We start from the raw sequence: 22,468 nt of genomic DNA, 5'->3' as shown, positions 1-22,468 counted from the left end.
CCCCCTATGTCTCTGCTGTGACTTGCTGTTCTTCCTCCCCTCTCCATAGACCTCTATGTAATGCGACACTTCAGTGACTTTCTATCTATCTTGCTAGCACGGTGGAATTCAGCAGAGATTTCATAGTAAAAAGAAGATTAGGAAAGGGGATGAGACATGGTAAGAAGAAAAGAACAAGCCTATTTTGGGTTACCAAATCCCACATGGCCTTGAGAATAAATGGGGCTGAAATGTGACCCTTTGAATACAGGAGGTAAGAGGCGGAGCCTAAGGTCTGAATTTTAATTTTCTGCTTAAGAAAAACACAAAAACCGCAGCCACCATAACATGAGGCACAGTCTATCATCAGAGAGGCACAATATAGAAGCCTAACAACTGGTATACAAAGGTCAAAGAGATAAGATGCATAAAAGGAACCACTATGGAGAAAGTGGGAAGAAGGGGGGACACAGGGCAGAGAAGGGGAAACAAGATGAGAGTTAGGTTGAGAGATAACAATTTTCAAGTTAGAATCTGTACAATAATAATACTGTAGATCCATCTTTGTACATTTCCGGAGTGTGTGTGCTGCAGGGGTTAATCCCGTTTCACTATGTGCGGGGGTGGGGTGGGGTTTAATCCCGTTTTGCTATGTGCAGGGGTTAATACCGTTTCGCTATGTGCGGGGCTCTGCTGACTCCACTCACTTTATGTATATAAACCAATAGATTTGTACAATTAACTCATTCCTGCACCTGTGCCAAGACAAACCTCCCTGCAGAGTGTTCTCAGGACTGGGGGTCCGCAGCAGAGCCCAGATGATTGCAGGTAAGACCCTACTTCATTATCCCGTCCTTTGATCCTCGGGGTTAATCTATCGGCCATTCCTCCATACTGTATATCATCTCCTCCACACAATAGGCCGCCCTGTCTGGCTGCTGCAGAAGATTTTCCAAGATTTTCCAAGTTGCTTCCTACAAAGTCCTTGTGGTCCAATAAATCAAAGGGCAAAGAAATGTCTTTCATGTGAAATAAAAAAGTGTGCCAAAAAATATTCCAGATTCCTGGGAGTGGAATGCCACAGATGGCCGTTACATTGTGTCGCTGAAGTATCGTAGATCAGGACGAGACGTGGAGCGGAGATACAAGTGTTCTACATCATGGCGGCTTCTAAGAAATTTTTCACAAATATAGATCTGATAAAATCGTAGAAACCCACTTACTCTTTCTTACTAGTGGGTGCAGCTCTGCGTTATTACCCCCATCTCAGAAGAAAAAGACTGGACCTCAGCACCCTCAGCACTGGACCTCAGCACCCTCAGCACGGGACCTCAGCACCCTCAGCACGGGACCTCAGCACCCTCAGCACGGGACCTCAGCACCCCACAGACACAGCAATGGAAACCACCATGCAGTACCGCACCATGTGAACAGATCTCAAAAAGTTCCCTGATACTATATGGCCAGTGGGGTAACAAGACTATAATAGGCCCTGGTGCAAACCTTGTATTTGTACAAGCCCCTTATACCAAACCCCTCACCAATGTCGGTATATACTATATAAATGCTACACACACATACACATAAATATGCACCTGTAGGGAATATAATGCAAATATAGCAGCAATTTACAGCACACATAAATATATACCAGAATGAAATATGTTGCATACATAAATATAGCGGCAGTAAATCTACTGCACATCCATATATCAGAAATAGACCTCATTTACTGATTAGATCAGTCGCAGTTGCTGCTTTTTCCCTTGGCACTGGCGTGGTCTATTCTAGTTTGTACTCTGGTGGGCTGTCACTGGTTACAATTCTCCATCAGGTACAGAAACTTACATTGACTTCTCCTGGCCATCAGGTACATGCTGCACATCTCCACACTGCGCCACTAAAAATATCACAGTTTCTCACACTATAGTGTTTCCGGGATAACAACAATGTACCACACAGTGCTGCTAAATAACACTTACTCCATAAAACTGAAAACATTGCCCCCATATATAATAATGAATTTTCTGTGACCCCCCTCAATACTACTCAGTATTTACTGGAAAAGTGTCACCACATTTTTCACAACTGCATCTAGAGACAATTTCCCATAGCGCCCTATTAATTAACTTCCACCCTTTTTTAGCTAAAAAATGGTTCCTTCACATCCTCATAAAATCAGCTTCATGATATCTTACCTGGCATTAGAGGGGCATGTCCTGCTTTGCTGGTCCCTCTAATGATGTGTCGTTCGCAAACGAGCCAGCTCTAAGAGCCAGCTCTTTTACATGAATGAAGAGAGTCGGCTCCCTTGGTCATTGGCTGACCATGCCCCCTTTAACTCGATACCATAGGGTTAAACGTGGTGTGGGATAGGGTGACTGTCTGGACTGTGGCTCCCTATTATACATGTAATGGAGAGCCGTCCAAGAGCCAGAAGAGCCGGCTATTCTTAGTGAGCGTAGTCTAATGAGCCAGCTCACTAAGAAGAGCTGTAATTCCCATCACTCCATTCGACTCCTCCCCATGGCAGATGTTTCCACACCATTCAGCACTTCATGCCATGTGACCAGTGTGATTTCATCTAAGGTCCTTTACCCAGTAACATTAGCATTCACCCCATGTATATATCTGATCACATGAAATCACAGCAGCCTCCGTGGACTTCTACTCATTCCCATCCTACATGGAGGTTGCTGTGATTTTATGTGATCAGATACATACATGGGGTAGATGTTAATGTTACTGGGTAAAGGACCTTAGATGACATCACCCTGAGCACATGACAAGAAATGCTCAATGATGTAACAAAGATCTCTCTCAATGTTCCAACAAGGCATTGTTTAAAAAAATTTCTACCCCCAATAATAAGTAAACAGAGTATATGTCTGTAGTTGGAAATTGGCATAGTCCCTAAGTACTAGTTCCATACAGCAGCATGTCCTAGCAGTGAGACCTGTCAATCAGGAACAAGAAGGCGGGGCAATGCGAGTAAAATTTTGTGTGCAGGACTCCATCATTGGACTCACTTCAGCCAAGTTGGATACAAGTTTACAAAATGCTTGGGGACAACCTTGGGTACCTGACTCCATTCAACATAGATATTTATGATGCTAGGAGTCCCTGCATTTTCGAGATTTTACTATATGAACTTTGTAATATGGCGCCATGTTATACGATGTATGGGGAGAATATCTCCATAATAAAACATCGGATGGAACATGTCCTAAAAAAATCCGAAGGCTACGGGTCACCTAGATGCCATATTACAGCTCCGTATAAATGGAAGTAACGATCGATATAAAGCAGAATATTTTTTTTATTTGGACACTGTGTGTATGTTAGAGGAATGTATATTTAGGGGGGCAGTGTGGAGACCCTTCCATATTTGATTAATTACCCCTGGTGTTTATCTGTTCTGTAACTTACAGGAGCAATGGAGGCAGCGCTAGAAGATTACCATCCGGGAACACTCGATATGTTGACATTCTGGGTGAAATTAAAAAATACTTTGATCCAACTGAATCATCAGCTCTGGGGTTACGAGGAGCAGGACGAGAGCCGTATTGATGCAAAAACACAGATCTGCCAAAATAAATCCACTACTGAGCCATGAATATGTTATGTTACAAGTCTGTCTGCACAATCGCAGCTAAGAACAATCTTGAGCGCGAGCCAAAAATACTTACACTGAGGTTTTTTTTTTTCGCCCGCTTCTAGGTGCGAGCTCTTAAACACCTTCTCCTGTGTGTCAACACAGCGCGTATTATTTATGTATACAAACATTGCGGGATACATGGAGAGGCCGATATATGTGCATCTCGTGTATCGCTTCATCATTAAAGCACAAATTCCATTCCAGAAGCAAAGTATCAACTTCTGGGGACGAGCTAATGGCGACCGGATTGGTTGTTACGAGTCCAACTTTTAAGAAAAAGGTGAAAAATTTTGCATTAAACGTCATCCACATCATATTTTATGTATACGCTCTCAGTACATTCTATCTATCCAGCTCAGTCCTATAAACACAGCGGAGGCCATTGGAGCCTATGGGGGACGGATGCAAAGTATTGCATCCTTCCCCAGCCTCTGCTGAGTGTACACTCTGAGTGGTCCATATAAGGACAGTGACATCACTGAGGGAAACATCATTGGCTGCTGCTGATATTCACTCCTCCCACTATCAGGGGGGCGGGGAAGGAGCAGAGCAACACATCTAAGTGTATGATACACTGTATGATACATAAGTGTGGGATACGCCTTTGCCCTCCATTGTATGGACAGGTCAGGAATCTACCAAACGTTTCCTTACGATGGAGGTCGAAAGCGCAGTGTGAACTAATCCTTATAATGCTGAAAAGTCTCATACCGTTTTGTGTATACAGCTCCTATGCACAGCATAGTGTCCGATTTTCCAGAATTTTCAGATACTATCACAACATTCTCTGTTTTTCATAGGTAAGTGACAGACAAAGTTTTTGCACAGCCTGAAAGTGAGAAATCCAGGATCAAGATATTTATATCCAGATTTGTATGATTAGAATGTTGATAATTCTGTGTTTCCGTGGTTACACATCAGTTCTATATATTCAGGTCTGGTCATGTATCAGCCCCAGACTTATTGATGGCTTCCTCCGGTGCACGGTAGATCAGTATCACTTATACACAGCGTGCGATATACTGCAGCCTCCAGGAGATGCGCAAGATTTATTCCCTTCAATACCCCGGAGCTGATATGTCGCATTATATCACAGCGAGGTGCAGGGAGAATGCACACAGGAACTTATCCCTTAAATAATATCATATGGAAAATATTATTTTTAAAGACAAATAATAATCATACTCTTAGAGGAAATCCAACATCACAATCCATCCTGATAAACCAGGGACATTACTCATAGATCCAGCCACCAGGACTGTGGTATCTTCTTATATGTGTTATCCATGGCCTCCTAACTTCTAAAATCTATTTTTAAATTTATGCTAATGAGCTGGAAGGGCTCCTCATGGTGTTACAATAACCCCTACATGATGCAGATTCCCAGGGTTACCCTGTGCAGGAGCACTTCCCCCCTCCCACTGGGTGCTGAAACTTCCTGGGCTGCAAGGAGATTACATCAGGCAGAGGCAGGGGGGAAATGCTGAGGGAGCACAGAGGTAGGGGAGAGACAGGGTAACTGTGAGCAAGACAGATAGGACACTATGTATAATCTTCTCAGCTCCTCCTGCTCTATAACATTCTGCCTGCAGATAGGACACTATGTACAATCTTCTTAGCTCCTCCTGCTCTATAACATGCTGCCTGCAGATAGAACACTATGTATAATCTTCTCAGCTCCTCCTGCTCTATAACATTCTGCCTGCAGATAGGACAATATGTACAATCTGCCCTGCTCCTCCTGCTCTATAACATGCTGCCTGCAGATAGGACACTATGTACAATCTGCTCAGCTCCTCCTGCTCTATAACATGCTGCCTGCAGATAGGACCCTATGTACAATCTGCTCAGCTCCTCCTGCTCTATAACATGCTGCCTGCAGATAGAACACTATGTATAATCTTCTCAGCTCCTCCTGCTCTATAACATTCTGCCTGCAGATAGGACACTATGTACAATCTTCTTAGCTCCTCCTGCTCTATAACATGCTGCCTGCAGATAGGACACTATGTATACTCTTCTCAGCTCCCCCTGCTCTATAACATGCTGCCTGCAGATAGGACACTATGTAAAATCTGCCCTGCTCCTCCTGCTATATAACATGCTGCCTGCAGATAGGACACTATGTATACTCTTCTCAGCTCCTCTTGCTCTATAACATTCTGCCTGCAGATAGGACACTATGTACAATCTTCTTAGCTCATCCTGCTCTATAACATGCTGCCTGCAGATAGGACACTATGTATACTCTTCTCAGCTCCCCCTGCTCTATAACATGCTGCCTGAAGATAGGACACTATGTACAATCTGCCCTGCTCCTCCTGCTCTATAACATGCTGCCTGAAGATAGGACACTATGTACAATGTGCCCTGCTCCTCCTGCTCTATAACATGCTCCATGCAGATAGGACACTATGTACAATCTGCTAGGCTCCTCTTGCTTTATAACATGCTCCATGCAGATAAGACACTATGTACAATCTTCTCAGCTCCTCTTGCTTTATAACATGCTGCCTGCAGATAGGACACTATGTACAATCTGCTCTGGTCCTCCTGCTCTATAACATGCTCCATGCAGATAGGGCACTATGTACAATCTGCTAGGCTCCCCCTGCTCCATAACATGCTGCCTGCAGATAGGACACTATGTACAATCTTCTCAGCTCCTCTTGCTCTATAACATGCTGCCTGTAGATAGGATACTATGCATAATCTTCTCAGCTCCTCTTGCTCTATAACATGCTGCTTGCAGATAGAACGCTATGTACAATCTGCTCAGCTCCTCCTGCTCTATAACATGCTGCCTGCAGATAGGACACTATGTACAATCTGCTCAGCTCCTCCTGCTCTATAACATGCTGCCTGCAGATAGGACACTATGTATAATCTTCTCAGCTCCCCCTGCTCTATAACATGCTGCCTGCAGATAGGATACTATGTATAATATTCTCAGCTCCTCTTGCTCTATAACATGCTTCCTGCGGATAGGACACTATGTACAATCTTCTCAGCTCCTCTTGCTCTATAACATGCTACCTGCAGATAGAACGCAATGTACAATCTTCTCAGCTCCTCTTGCTCTATAGCATGCTGCCTGCAGATAGGACACTATGTATAATCTTCTCAGCTCCCCCTGCTCTATAACATGCTGCCTGCAGATAGGATACTATGTATAATCTTCTCAGCTCCTCTTGCTCTATAACATGCTGCCTGCAGATAGGACACTATGTACAATCTACTCAGCTCCTCCTGCTCTATAACATGCTGCCTGCAGATAGGAGACTATGTACAATCTGCTCAGCTCCTCCTGCTCTATACCAGGCTGCCTGCAGATAGGACACTATGTACAATCTGTTCAGCTCCTCCTGCTCTATAACATGCTGTCTGCAGATAGGACACTATGTACAATATGCTCAGCTCCTCCTGCTCTATAACATGCTGCCTGCAGATAGGACACTGCGTGCAATCTACTCAGCTCCTCCTGCTCTATAACATGCTGCCTGCAGATAGGACACTATGTATAATCTGCTCAGCTCCTCCTGCTCTATAACATGCTGCCTTTCTGTGATTTTTGGCTGGATCTACAAAGAGGTGAAATCCCTGGCATCAGAGTGTGGGGTGTTAGCAGGGTCACAACGGGGTGGAATCTAGAACTGACCCCTCAGATACCTGTATATCTCATGTCTCATGTATATTAAATATCATTGTAGATGTAACACATATTTTTCCTTATGAAGCCATTACGGTGATGTATTTCAGTTGCAGGCGATGCAGTGAGGGCTCCCTCCGCTGTTCCCTGTTTTGCAGGTGCCTATGGATATGGGGCTGTCAGCGTGGATTATATAGGAGATATACGCTGTGGGCAGCGGCCTCATGTCATTATATCTCCACAATAACACTTTGCACCGACCTCTCCCTAATCCCTGTTCATGTTCCCATTAATGTGAAATGGATGCGGAAAAACACTTAATGGCCCATTAACTCCGTACAATCCGCGCGGCTTAACTCTGCTACACGAACCCATCTGTTCTGTTGTACAGATTTTTCCTTTCCCTTTCTGCGCCCATGATTTGCTAATGTCATTTTTATACTTCCATATAGCGGAGCAGCAAGTATCGGACTCGCCATGCGATTTCTATCAGGTCGCACATTCACGACCCAGGGCGGTCCGGGTGATTTGGCGCAGTGATTGAGCGGTTTTGCAGATCCCGGTTTTATCCTCGCTTATAATTGGAAAACCAGGGCTGCCCGGGGGGTGTTATGTACAGTGAGGATAATGCAGAGATGTGAGAAAATACAAGTAGTAGACTTTCTCTTATGCCTGGAAAGACATTAAGGAGCGAGGTACGAGGTACGAGGCAGGGAACGCGGCTTTACGCCTCTTGAGTATTGATTCTATCTATGGATGAGGCTTCTCTGCACATACATGATGAGTATTGGGAACGTTTCCTGGTCCGTGATGAGGGGCAAAGATCCAATTCCAGGGCTGGCACAGGTTCTGGTACATCCTGAAACTTGGCCATTTTTTTGGCTCTCTCCATCGAAGTTGGAGGTTGAAACTTAAGGTGGTTGTGCTGTTATAGACCCCCAGCGGTGGTAAGTACAGGAAACCAAGACTTCTCCAAAGTGTTACCGTACATACACGTAACAAGAGTCCTTCAGAAGTAATTGTTGGAAATAGGGGCGTAACTACAGGGGTAGCAGACAGTTCTGACATAAACTTCTTTCTTTTTCCAAAAAAAGAGAGATAAAAACTATGCAAATTAGTCGGGGGTTGCTGTGGCTTACGTCCCCTTGGCTTATAATTTATTCACTCTCCCTCACTCGCCCAGTCCTGCCTGGTCCCTCACGTCACTGGCTCAATGCAATCTCAACGGGCAGGAGCAGGAGGTATCAGGTGAGACTGGATGAATGAGGGGGAGTGGGTTCACACATGGAGTTTTGGATATGTCAAAACGAGTGCATCGAAACGCATGCATCAGTACGTGTGCGTCAGAACGCATGCTTTTTTAAATGTTCCAATGCGCTTGGCTACTCTGGAAGAGTTTTTGTTCATTGCTTTAAGTGTAAGCAGCTGTGACAATGTTTACACAGCTGCTTACACTTACAGCAATGAAGAAAAACACTTCCAGAATAGCCAAACGCATTCATTTAAAAACGCACAAGTTCTGATGCATCCAAAACGCCATGTGTGAAGCCACCCTTGCAGGAGCCCCCGCCGTAGCACAAGAAATATTGGATATGCAACAACGTGTGCTCACAGCACTGTGAGAGGGCATCTTATGTGTCCATGGGGGCCAATATTCAGCTGCTAACTGTGTGGCAGGATATTGGTTTCCCACACTTTTGCGGGTCCTAAGCTGGAGCGCCTCAGGCTAATCTGCACAATTTTGAAAATTCTGACAATATTGTGCCGTACTGGATTCTAACAGAAAAAAATCCTAAGGAGCATGTAAGTAGAACTAGGAGGGGCCATCCCGGCACTCACTAGCGATTAGTGATATGTGTATCTATAAGATCACAGGTTGCTGTACGCAGGTGCCTCAGACGCCACCTGGGTCATAGAAAGAGAGGACGCCGGCGACGCAGCAGAGAGGATGCAGTTGCAGCGAGCGTAGGTAGGTAAGTATTATTTTTTAATTATTGCAAAGGCTTGATATACACTGGTCAAGCGGCAAGCTGGCTATACAGGGGGCTGGCTGGCTGTATACTACAGGGGGGAAGGCTGGCTATATACTACAGGGGAAGGCTGGCTATATACTACAGGGGAAGGCTGGCTATATACTACAGGGGGAAGGCTGGCTGTATACTACAGGGGGGGCAGGCTGGCTATATACTACAGTTGGCTGGCTATATACTACGGGGGGCAGGCTTGCTATATACTACAGGCGGCAGGCTGGCTATTTACTACAGGGGGCTGGCTATATAAAACAGGGGAAGGCTGGCTATATACTACAGGAGCGGATGGCTGGCTGACTATATACTACATGGGGGGGGCAGGCTGGCGATATACTACATAGGGGCTGGCTATATACTACAGGGAGGCAGGCTGTCTATATACTAACAGAAACAGGCTGGCTATATACTACAGGGGGGAAGGATGGCTATATACTACAGGGGGGCAGGCTGGCTATATACTACAGGGGGGCAGGCTGACTTTGTACTACAGGGGCTGGCTGGCTACATACTATAGGGGGGCAGGATGGCTAGTTTCTACAGGGGGGCAGGATGGCTAGTTTCTACAGGGGGGCAGGCTGGCTATACACTACAGTTGGCTGGCTGGCCATATACTACAGGGGGGGGCAGGCTAGCTATATATTCTACAGGGGCTGGCTGGCTATATGCCTCAAGGGGGCAGGCTGGCTATTTACTACAGGGGGCTGGCTATATAAAACAGGGGGAAGGCTGACTATATACTACAGGGGGGGCAGGGTGGCTATATACTACATTGAGGCTGGCTATATAGTACAGGGAGGCAGGCTGGCTATATACTACAGGGGCTGGCAGGCTATATACTACAAAAGGGGCTGGCTGGCTATATACTACAGGGGGCAGGCTGGCTATATACTACATGGGGCTGGCTGGCTATATACTACAGGGGGCAGGCTGGCTATATACTACGGGGGGCAGACTGGCTATATACTACAGGGGGCTGGCTGGCTATATACTAAAGGGGGCAGGCTGGATGTATACTACAGAGGGGCAGGCTGGTTATATACTACAGGGGGGCAGGCTTGCTATTTACTACAGGGGGAGCAGGCTGGCTACATACTACAGGGGGGCTGGCTGGCTATATACTACAGGGGCTGGCTGGCTATATACTACAGGGGCTGGCTGGCTATATACTACAGGGGGCTGGCTATATACTACATAGGGGTTGGCTATACACGACGGGGGGAGGCAGGTTGGCTATATACTACTGGGGCTGGCTATATACCGCAGGGGGGGCCAGCTGGCTATTTAATACAGAGGGGCTGGCTGGATATATACTGCATAGGGGCCAGATGGCTATATACAGGGGGCTGGCTATTTACAACAGGCGGGAAGGCTGGCTATATACTACAGGGGGGGGCTGGCTATACTACAGGGGGGGCAAGCTGGCTATATACTACAGGAGGGGCAGGCTATATACTACAGGGGGCAGGCTGGCTTTATACTACAGGGGGGCAGGATGCCTATATACTACAGGGGGGGCAGGCTGGCTATATTCTACAGAGGGGGCAGGCTGACTATAAACTACAGGGGGGCTGGCTATATAGTACAGGGGCTGGCTATATACTATAGGGGTCAGGCTGGCAATATACTACAGGAGGGCAGGCTGGCTATATACTACAGGGGGGCAGGCTGGCTATATACTACAGTGGGGGCATACACATATATAGAAAAAGTCACTATCTAGATATATATATATATATATATACCCAATAGGTGACATATACCGGGATGGCCAGAGACAGCCTCTCAATATAGCAAATAAGAATCGAAAAAGAAAAACAAGAGGAAAGGAAATCAAGGAAATATGAAAAAGAATCTTTATTAAACATATAAGTAGTCACCACAATCATAAAATGAAGACATCTCAGGAGAAGTAAATACATGCACGCCAGATAATAGATCGCAATATGAAAGCTGTAATTGTGATAAATGTAATAAAGCCAATAACACACAAAAAAGTATAAATAAATGCTATAGTGGCAATAATATATAAAATGTGAATGGCATAGAGAATAATGATATAGCCCACTGGTCTTGAGAATAAAGACAGCAGTAATAAGGAAATAAACGCAGAGAACCGGCAAAAAATAGAATGTGGGGCTGAGACAAAACAAACTATTACCTGTGCCCCCCCCCCCCCCCCGATGCACGTTTCAACAACAGCACGTCTTTGTCAAGGGATGGGGCAGAATGACTATATACTACAGGGGGGAAGGCTGGCTATATACTACAGGGTGCAGGCTGGCTATATACTACAGGGGGCTGGCTGGTTATATACTATAAGGATGGGGGTTGGCTATATACCACAGGGAGGTCTGGATGCCTATATACTACGGGGGGGGGGCAGGCTGGCTATATACTACAGAGGGGCAGGCTGGTTATATACTACAGGGGGGACCTGCTTTTTATTTACTACAGGGGGAGCAGACTGGCTATATACAGGGGGCAGGCTGGCTATGTACTATGGGGGGGGGGGCTTGGCTAACTATATACACCAAACGGAGGGAAGGCTGGCAATATACTATAGAGGGGACTGGCTATATACAACAGGGGGGCTGGCATTATACTACAAGGGGGCTGGATGGCTATATACTAAAGGGGGGTGGCTGGCTATATACTACTGGGGGGCAGGCTAACTATATACTACAGGGAGAAGGTTGGCTATATACTACAGAAGGGCAGACTAGCTATATACTACAGGGGGGGGGCTGGCTTTATACTACAGGGTGGCTGCCTATATAGTACAGGGGGAAAGGCTGCCTATATATTATGGGGGGGCTGGCTAAATACTACACGAATGGCTGGTGGGTATATATTACAGCGGAGGCTGGATGCCTATAAACTACATGGAGGGCAGGCTGGCTATATACTACAGGAGGGGCAGGCCGACTATATATTACAGGGGGGGGGCATGCTGGCTATATTTTACAGGGGGAGCAGGCTGGCTATATACGGGGGAAGGGTGGCTATATACTACAGGGGGCAGGCTGGCTATATACTACAGAGCGGTAGGCTGGCTATATACTACAGGGGCTTGCTGGCTATATACTACAGGGGGGCTGGCTATGTACTACAGGGGGGCTGGATGGCTATATTCTACTGGGAAAGCAAGGTGCCTATATATTACAGGGGGCTGGGTGGCTATAGACTATAAGGGGGCAGGCTGGCTTTACACTATAGGGGGCTGCCTAGCTATATACTACACTGAGGGCAGCCTGGCTATATTCTATAGAGGAGGCTGTCTATATACGAAGGGGGGGGGTTGGTTGGCTATATACAAGAGGGCTGGCTATATACTACAGGGGGGCAGGGTTACTATATTCTACAGGGGGAAGGCTGGCTACATACTACAGAAGGGCAGACTGGCTATATACTACAGGGGGGCAGACTGGCTATATACTACAGGTGGGCAGAATGGCCGTAAACTACAGGGGGCTGGCTATATACTAGTGAAGGAAGGCTGGCTATATACCATGGGGGGGGCTGGCAATATACTACATGGGCGCTGGCTATATAATACAGGAGGGCTGGCTGGCTATATACTACAGGGGGGCTGAATGACTATATATTACAGGGGGGGCAGGCTGGCTATATACTACACGGGTGGCTGGTGGGTATATACTACAGCGGAGACTGGATGCCTATATACTACAGGGAGGGCAGGCTGGCTATATACTACAAGAGGGGCAGGCCGGCTATATATTACAGGGGGGCATGCTGGCTATATTCTACAGGGGGAGCAGGCTGGCTATATACGGGGGAAGGGTGGCTATATACTACAGGGATCAGGCTGGCTATATACTACAGAGCGGTAGGCTGGCTATATACTACAGGGGCTTGCTGGCTATATACTACAGGGGGGCTGGCTATGTACTACAGGGGGGCTGGATGGCTATATTCTACTGGGAAAGCAAGGTGCCTATATATTACAGGGGGCTGGGTGGCTATAGACTATAAGGGGGCAGGCTGGCTTTACACTATAGGGGGCTGCCTAGCTATATACTACACTGAGGGCAGCCTGGCTATATTCTATAGAGGAGGCTGTCTATATACGAAGGGGGGGGGGTTGGTTGGCTATATACAAGAGGGCTGGCTATATACTACAGGGGGGCAGGGTTACTATATTCTACAGGGGGAAGGCTGGCTACATACTACAGAAGGGCAGACTGGCTATATACTACAGGGGGGCAGACTGGCTATATACTACAGGTGGGCAGAATGGCCGTAAACTACAGGGGGCTGGCTATATACTAGTGAAGGAAGGCTGGCTATATACCATGGGGGGGGGCTGGCAATATACTACATGGGCGCTGGCTATATAATACAGGAGGGCTGGCTGGCTATATACTACAGGGGGGCTGAATGACTATATATTACAGGGGGGGCAGGCTGGCTATATACTACACGGGTGGCTGGTGGGTATATACTACAGCGGAGACTGGATGCCTATATACTACAGGGAGGGCAGGCTGGCTATATACTACAAGAGGGGCAGGCCGGCTATATATTACAGGGGGGCATGCTGGCTATATTCTACAGGGGGAGCAGGCTGGCTATATACGGGGGAAAGGGTGGCTATATGCTACAGGGGGGCAGGCTGGCTATATACTACAGGGCGGTAGGCTGGCTATAAACTACAGGGGCTTGCTGGCTATATACTACAGGCGACTGGCTATTTACTACAGTGGGGGAAGGCTGGCTATTTACTACAGTGGGGGAAGGCTGGCTATATACCACAGGGGGGGGGCTGGCTGGCAATATACTACATGGGGGCTGACTAGCTATAATCTACAGGGGGCTGGCAGGATATATACTACAGGGGGAAGAATGGCTATATACAATAGGGGGGGCTGGCTGGCAATATACTACATGGGCGCTGGCTATATACTACAGGAGAGTTGGCTGGCTATATACTACAGGGGGGCTGACTGACTATATATTACAGGGGTGAAGGCTGGCTATATACTACAGGAGGGGCAGGCTGGCTATATATTACAGGGGGAAGGCTGGCTATATACTAATGGGGGGCAGGCTGGCTATATACTACAGTGGAGGAAGGCTGGCTATATACTACAGTGGGTTCCAGGCTGGCTATATGCTACAGGGGGGCAGGCTGGCTATATGCTACAGGGGTGCAGCCTGGCTATATACTAAAGGGGGGGGCTGGATGGCTATATTCTACTGGGGGAGGGCAAGATGGCTATATATTATAGGGGGGCAGGCTGGCTTTATACTACAGGGGGCTGGCTGGCTTAATACTACACAGGTGGCTGGTGGGTATATACTAGAGGGGAAGCTGGATGCCTATATATTAGAGGGAGGGCAGGCTGGCTATATACCAAAGGAGGAGCAGGCCGGCTTTATACTACAGGGAGGGCATGCTGGCTATATTCTACAGGCAGAGCAGGCTGGCTATATACAGGGGGGAAGGGTGGCTATATACTACAGGGGGCAGGCTGGCTATATACTACAGGGCTATGGACTGGATATATACTACAGGGGTGGCTGGCTGGCTATTTACTACAGGGGGGTTGGATGGCTATATTCTACTGGGAAAGCATGGTGGCTATTTTTTACAGGGGGGCAGGCTGGCTTAATACTACAGGGGGCTGGCTAGCTATATACTACACTGAGGGCCGACTGGCTATATTCTATACAGGGGGCTGGCTATATACGACGGGGGGGGGGGGGTTGGTTGGCTATATACAAGAGTGCTGGCTATATACTACAGGGGGGCAGGCTGGCTATATACTACAGGGGGGCAGGCTGGCTACATACTACAGAAGGGTGCTTAGGCACCACCCGGGTCATAGAATCAGAGGATGCCCGTGACATGGAGGAGAGCATGCAGTTGCAGTGAGGACAGGTAGGTAAGTATTATTATTTTATAAATTTTTTTAGCAGGAGCTGGATTAATAGTGTGGACAAGGGGCAGGGTGGCTACATACTACAGGGAGCTGGCTTTATACTACAGTGGGGCTGGCTATATACTACAGGGTGGCAGGCAGGCTATATACTACAGGGTGGCAGGCAGGCTATATACTACAGGGGGGCAGGCTGGCTATATACTTCATGGGGCTGGCTGTATACCATAGGGGAACTGGCTATATACTACAGGAACTGGCTGGCTATATATTACTGGGGACTAGCTATATACTATGTGGCTGGCTATATACTACTGGGGGCTGACTGACTAGCTATATTCTACTTGGGGCTGGCTGGCTATATATTATGTGGCTGGCTATATACTAGGGGGCAGGCGACTGGCTGGCTATATACTATGGGGTAGGCTGGCTATATACTGGCTGGCATGGGCTACCTATATAGTTGGGAACTGTGCTGGATCTACCGCATTAATGAGGGGGAAATTATATGTAAGTATATATTATACTATATTGATGGGTAGCAGTGTATTATCTGTATATGCCTATCTGATGGAGAAAGATTGGCAACAAAGAGGAGACAACAGGAAGAAGAGTGGGATGGACCAGGCCAACACAGAAGGAGACAGCGAAAGCCTAACAGTAAGTGATGCCTGTGCCAAAGTGCAGCCCAGATGTGCAGTACAGGTAATGCTGGTATATATTGATGTGTATTACATATAATATATTGATGTGTGTAGTAAATTAATTTTAGGCCTATAGTTATAAGTGAAGTATATTATTATGTGCTGTTTATGTATAGCTGTTAAAAATGTATTTGTGCGGCCTCGTCATTGGTATTTATGTGTTTGGTATATTCATTGCTGGAATATATTTATGTGTTTGCTACATTCTTGGCAGGTTTCATGCATAAAAGGTGATAACATGATGACATCTTAATATATATATCCTAATATATACACAAAGGTAACAAAGCATAATAAGTATTTTATGTATCAAGTAATTCATCAAAGAAAATAGATATCATGGAAATCATTGTAATCCTGGTGTTACTTGCCAAGTTCGTTATGTGGGAAATCAGACGGACCCTCACTGATCATCTTGTTATCCCCCTATCCTGTACTATAGTTAACTGTTGGTGGTCCATGTAGTAGGAGTCCAAGTGATAAGCTTGTTTACAGCTAATATTGAAATCGGAAACCCCCTTTATTAATTATTTTATACCATTTATTATGCAGTACTTTACAGAAAGGCGAACTGAACAACTGTCTCCTCTCTGCTCCTCATTCATCATTGATATAAAAGAATAATCCGACATCTTGTTACATAACACATCAAAAATGCTTTGATTACAAGTCAACCAAAAAGAATGAATTTCACAGGAAATCAAAGGCGAGCAGTATATATTTACACCCTTGTATTCCTATTATCTGGTGTATGGAGACGGTGGCAGCGCACACGTGTTATGTCATGATCTGACAGCCGGGATGATAAAATGTATTCCTAATTCATCCCAATCCCAGCATGAAATCCTCCAGGCAGATGAATGGGCCTTGGAAATGGACCAATAAGAAGAAGAGATTTTGTGCCAAAACTGGCAAGTAGTGCATAGCGCGGAATTACTAAGATAAACTTTGTAATAAAAGGAAAATGCTGAATTTAGTGCCGTGGGTGCACCCAACAAGCTGAGTCATAGCCCAGGAGCTCCATGTAACCATGTAACACAGGCCAAAGCTGTCCTCAGAGGTGTCAAATGTTCAACATTTCCCTCATCTCTTGTCCTGAAGGCATAAAGAAATTTCGGGGCCCCTGACTGTGTCACACCACAACCCCTCCTCCCCGTACATTAGTTTCTCATTTTATATTACTATACTACATCACATACATATGTTTAAAGCTATGCTGGGTGCCACACAGGCCAGGATTATAGGGAGGGATCCACAGGCGTGTGCCCCAGGGCCCCCACCACTTTACTGCAAAGTGCTCCAAGCTGTGAAAGTGATTCACTGGCTTTGTCCAGCCGTACTCAACCTCATTCAGAAGGTGCGCCGCATCTGGGGTGGCTACTTATCCCCCATCCTCAGTACCTAACACTGGTTGGCCAAACTGGTTGCCAGCCAAGTTCTAGATAATCAGTGTTAGGTTTATTTCCTCATAGATCACTCGGCCCAATCTGGGGAGGGAGAACTTTCAGGGAAGCAGTGGCACATGGGACTGGTGTTGCGACTAGGACCAGTAGTCGGTACTACTGCCACTGTGCCAGGTAGGCTAATATGTAAGTAGGAGAAAGATTAGATTTTGTGGCCAGATGCCTCCACCTACCTTAATCCGGCCCTTGTGCCGCATGTTTAGTGCGTAGTGCCGCCATTTTATAGTGCATAAAAACAGTTTTATAACAAAACTTGTTGCAAAGAAACAGTAACATAACTAAGTGTATTACATGGGGTCAGTACCAGAACCAATTTATGTTAAACAGATACAGCACTGGTAATGGAAGATTACTGCATAGGTACATTACCAGAATAAAACCTACTGTATCAAAACATCTCCGGAACCAAAATTACTACTTAAATGCAGCACCAGAACCAATAATGCTTCATAGAATCAAGTTTACTACATAGATACAATGCCAGAACCAAGCTTACTACCTAGATATAGGACCAAAACCAAGATTACTAAATAGGTTCAGGACCAGAACCAAAATTACGGCTTAGATATAGGCCCAGAACCCAGATTATGGCTTAGATACAGGACCAGAACCAACATCACTACATACATAGCCAGCCGATGCCCCTGTATATACGTAGCCAGTCCCCAGTATATAGCCAGCCCATGCCCCCATATATTGCCAGCCTCCAGTATATAGCCAGCCCATGCCCCCATATATAGCCAGTCAGCCCCCAGTATTTAGACAGCCCATGCCCCCAGTATATAGTCAGCCCTTGCCCCAGTATATAGCCAGACATCCCCCAGTATACAGTCAGCCAGCCCCCAATATATATCCAGTCCATGCCCCAGTATATACCCAGCCAGCCCACATTATATAGACAGCCCCTGCCTCCAGTATACAGCCAGCCCATGCCCCAGTATATAGCCAGCCAGCCCCTAGTATATAGCCAGCCAGCCCCTAGTATATGATCTGCCAGTTCGCAGTATATAGTCAGCCCCTGCATCCAGTATATAGCCAGCCAGCCAAAAGTATATAGCTATTCAGCCCATAGTATGTAGCCAGCCCCCTGTCAAAATAATATAGTCAGCCATTCCCCCCCTCCCTGTACATCCAGCACATAAAATATAAGCTCATTACTCACCTTTAGGATGCCTCTTGCAGGTCCCTGCCTGCTGACATCGTAGTGTGTGCGCTGCCAGTGTGCAGGAACCTGCCGCTGACTTGAGTTCCACATCCTGGAAAAAAAAATAATTTGCATATTCCTTAACCAGGGTCTCCAGTGAAGTATACATAATCAAGACTTAAAGGAGGTTCCTACAATGAGAAAATATTCCTTCCTGCCTTACACTGATAGCCACTCACCTAGCCAAATCAGTTTCCTACACTGTGCTGAAGAGATGAAAGAGTGTACAAACAGCTCTGTCTACAGTTGGGTGTCTATTCCTATAGGAAATAGAAATGGCAGAAGATTGTGTTATGTCCTTTAGTCCCTTTCCCATCCTGGAAAACTCATTTGCATGTTACTTATTACTTATATACTTTGTAATAGTATGGAGCATGTTGGCTGTAGTCTCCTTCATGCATCATACTATAGGGCATGGGTCATTATGGGGTTAAATATAATGAGGCGTATTATAAGCCCTGGTTTTATGAGAGGCCACAATTCAGACATGGAAAGCGTCGCTGGAGTTTTTAATTACCTATGAATTTGTTGATGTAAAATATGGATAATTGGTTGAAAAAAAATGAAAACAAACAGGTTTTACTGCAGGACTTTGTAGCGGTGATTGACTACACATGGCGGCCGAGCGCGCTCCCTGACCTCAGAGTGTGGCGCACACCTGGAAGTACTGAAGGTCAATTAATCTGTCATTGCTGCTAATAACAGCTACTAAGAAGAGCTTAGCCAGCTCCCCAGAGGAACCCAACCCGATCCATCCAAGGTAACGAAACAGAAACCCACCCAACATCAACAGGAACATTGTGTATCGCAATAACCATTGTAACCAGAGACCCCCTGTAATGCTGTGATCCCACCAATATCTATCAATCAAATATCTATCTATCTCATATCTATCTATCTATCTCCCTATCTATCTATCTATCTATCTATCTATCTATCTCATATCTATCTATCTATCTATCTATCTATCTCATATCTATCTCATATCTATCTATCTATCTATCATATATCTATCTATCTATCTATCTATCTATCTATCTATCTATCTATCTCCTATCTATCTATCTCCTATCTATCTACCTATCTAATCTATCTCTATCAAAACAGAGAAGAAACCATCCAATAATATAGTGATGTACAGTGGTAGACCTTTATTATGATGTTTTGCTCAAAACCCAACGTTCCGAAGACCCGATACTGCTCGGAACGTTCTATCTATCCACTTCCTACCCATCTTTTTCCCATGGAGCTTTTCCAGTAAGTTTAGGTAACAACTGATATCCTTAACAGACTTTTACCCCGCTAAACTCCCCCCTCAGGTAGGGCATGAAATGTCCTTTCTAGAATTTCCTCTATTATGTTTACCTTTTCCCACCGAGGGCCTTTTTCGATTTTGTGTTTTCATTTTTTACTCCCCAAATCCAAAAATCTATAATTTTTTTATTTTTCCATCTACAGAGCTGTGTGAGGGCTTGTTTTCTACATAGAAAATTTCACTTTGCAGTGAAGTATTTACAATTCTATGCCATGTACTGGGAAGTGGAAAAAAAATTCCAAATACAGTAAAATTGGTGAAAAAAAATACATTTGCGCCTTTTTCTTGTGGGCTTGGATTTTACCTCTTTCACTGCACACCCCAAATTAAATGTCTGCTTTATTCTTGGATCAGTGATTACAGGGATACTACATTTATATAGGTTTTAATGTGTTTTAATAAATTTCAAAACATTAAAACCTTCTGTACAAAAATCTTAATTTCGCCATCTGGCGCTAATAACTTTTTCATACTTCGGTGTACACGGCCGAAGATTTGAGATGTGATGATGTTTTCAATGCTACCAGTTTGAGGACTGTACGACCTTTTTATCACTTTTTAAAAAAAATTTGCATGTTGCGAAATGGCGAAAAAGTAGCATTTTGGGCATTTGGGCGCCATTTTCCGTTACTGGGTTAAATGCCAGAAATAACTGCTATTATATTTGATATTGTTTTACTATTTTTCAGAACCCCTAGGGTACTTTAATCCTAGGTTGTCTGTTTGATCCTACCAGTGGATATGGAAAGTATTCAGACCCTTAAAATATTTCACTCTTTGTTTCATTGCAGACAATTGGTAAAATCAAAATTAAATACAATGGGGGAGGGAGGAGCTATAGAGGAGCACAAAGGTGGGGACTGAGAGCTGAGGAGTCTGCAGTACAGACAAGTCATGTGTTGTTTTTTGCAATCCATCCAAACCAAATCCCAACCCCTGGGACTACACAGAGGATTCTGTCAGGGTGAGTTAAGATAAGTTATAACACACAATTATATTGTAATGCAAATGCTTAGAGAAAGCAGAAAGACATATTTGCACTGCAGCTGTGATGGGCTTCTGCACCCTGTCTTTAGTGAAAACGAGGTCCCTGGTGACAGGTTCCATTTAAAGGACTAAATTTTCTGCCCACTTTCCCAAGAATACACTTCCTTTTCAGAACAGTCGGAAAGCTGCCAAAAAATGGTCTGAAACAATGGGGCTAATTTACTAAGGATACGAATCGCGCATTTCCGTCGGGTTTTCCGAATTTTTCCGTTTTGCGACGAATTCCGGCAGGATTTTGGTGCACGCGATCGGATTTCGGTGCAACCTGACGGATTCGGAAAAAACTGGACCGGGTAAGTAAATGTGCCCCAATGAGTGAATGTGGCGTGCAGCATTTCGAGTACAAATTACACCAGAATTCTGGCGCCGACAAATTGAAACATCTCCCTCAATATCTTCTCTTTCAAACTGCAAAGATTTATAGTTCTAGGAACCACAGGACCAGGGACACAGGTAAGAAATGTGAGCTGCAGATAAAGATCCAGCTCCCGTCTATTGCCGGTATCTCCGGTTCAGTAGATCCAAGAACCAGAAGTCTGATGAGATGTGGAAGATGAAACTGATGTAGAACCAGAAATTGTTCTTCCTTGGACACTTAACTTTTCCATCATAAACTTGCATGTCCTCCTTCTGCACGGGCCGAGGTCATTATATGCATCCACATGAAGATGTCAATGGAAACTGGCAATTTAATTCAAATGTCGGGGCCCATGGGGTTACCATGGTTCTCGGCATTGTTCCTATTTGCCGTCCTTGTGGATCACGTCCTGTCCTGATAAGCAGATGAGATGGAGATTACTCTGCTCAAACATTCCATCTTTTCCTTCATCCCTTGTCTGGAGCAGGAAACAGCAGCTTTATTTATAATGCCGAGTGCTCTTGACATCAGGATCAATACCTGTAGACATATGTCCCGCACATCCCAGAAGATGGTTTGGTTGCACCTTGTGAAGGGGTAAACATCACTGGAGACCTTGGAAAGGAGACAATGCTACTAATTAATTTGGAAGCTTGTAAGACAACTCCTGGGATAAAGAGCTCAGACGTCTCCATGTGGACAAGACCATTAAATAACACAGCATGGACAGTGTCTGACAGGGGCTAATCCTTAAAGGGCACGTTCACCTACAATCAGAAGTCACCATTAGGTGGAAACTTTTTGAAAAACTTGGATGCAACTTAATAAAGCTGATATTATACTGTATATAATTTTATAACTATATCTCTGTACCTATCCATCTAGAGAAGGGGAAGAGGACTTTCCCTCACCCTAATCTGCCATTCTGGTTGAGGAGCTAAAGTAAGTCTCTTTTGGTAAAGCTGAGTATCAGTGATGTAACTTGAAGTATTTGGGCACCAGTGCAAAATCAGTGCCAGGTTCCCAATCACGATGTACTATTTATGCCTTTTTCATAAGGCAAAGATACATTTATGGGCCTCCTGGACTCCTAGGATGTGCTCCCATTTCTGTGAGGTTGGAATAATCCCGCTGCTCTGGGGTATTAGTGGTCTCCCAGTC

The 22,468-nt window shown here is 45.4% G+C and overlaps 1 long non-coding RNA gene across 2 annotated transcripts in view; it reads right to left on the bottom strand.

Annotated features, from left to right (window-relative positions):
• Window positions 1-18,632, bottom strand: part of LOC140116798 (uncharacterized) — a 31,639-nt gene extending 13,007 nt beyond the window's left edge. Inside the window, exon 1 of one of the 2 annotated variants that reach the window (XR_011852968.1) lies at window positions 18,546-18,632. This is a non-coding gene — a long non-coding RNA (uncharacterized lncRNA). Of the gene's footprint in view, window positions 1-4,348; window positions 4,503-18,545 lie in introns of those variants that run through there. The other variant, XR_011852967.1, reaches the window with a different exon arrangement.
• Window positions 18,633-22,468: the final 3,836 nt, after the last annotated feature.

Source organism: Engystomops pustulosus, chromosome 2 (genome assembly GCF_040894005.1).
Source record: "Engystomops pustulosus chromosome 2, aEngPut4.maternal, whole genome shotgun sequence".
Taxonomy (NCBI): domain Eukaryota; kingdom Metazoa; phylum Chordata; class Amphibia; order Anura; family Leptodactylidae; genus Engystomops; species Engystomops pustulosus.
Note: the sequence above shows the minus strand (reverse complement) of the source record. Positions and strands in the feature narration are given on the sequence as shown.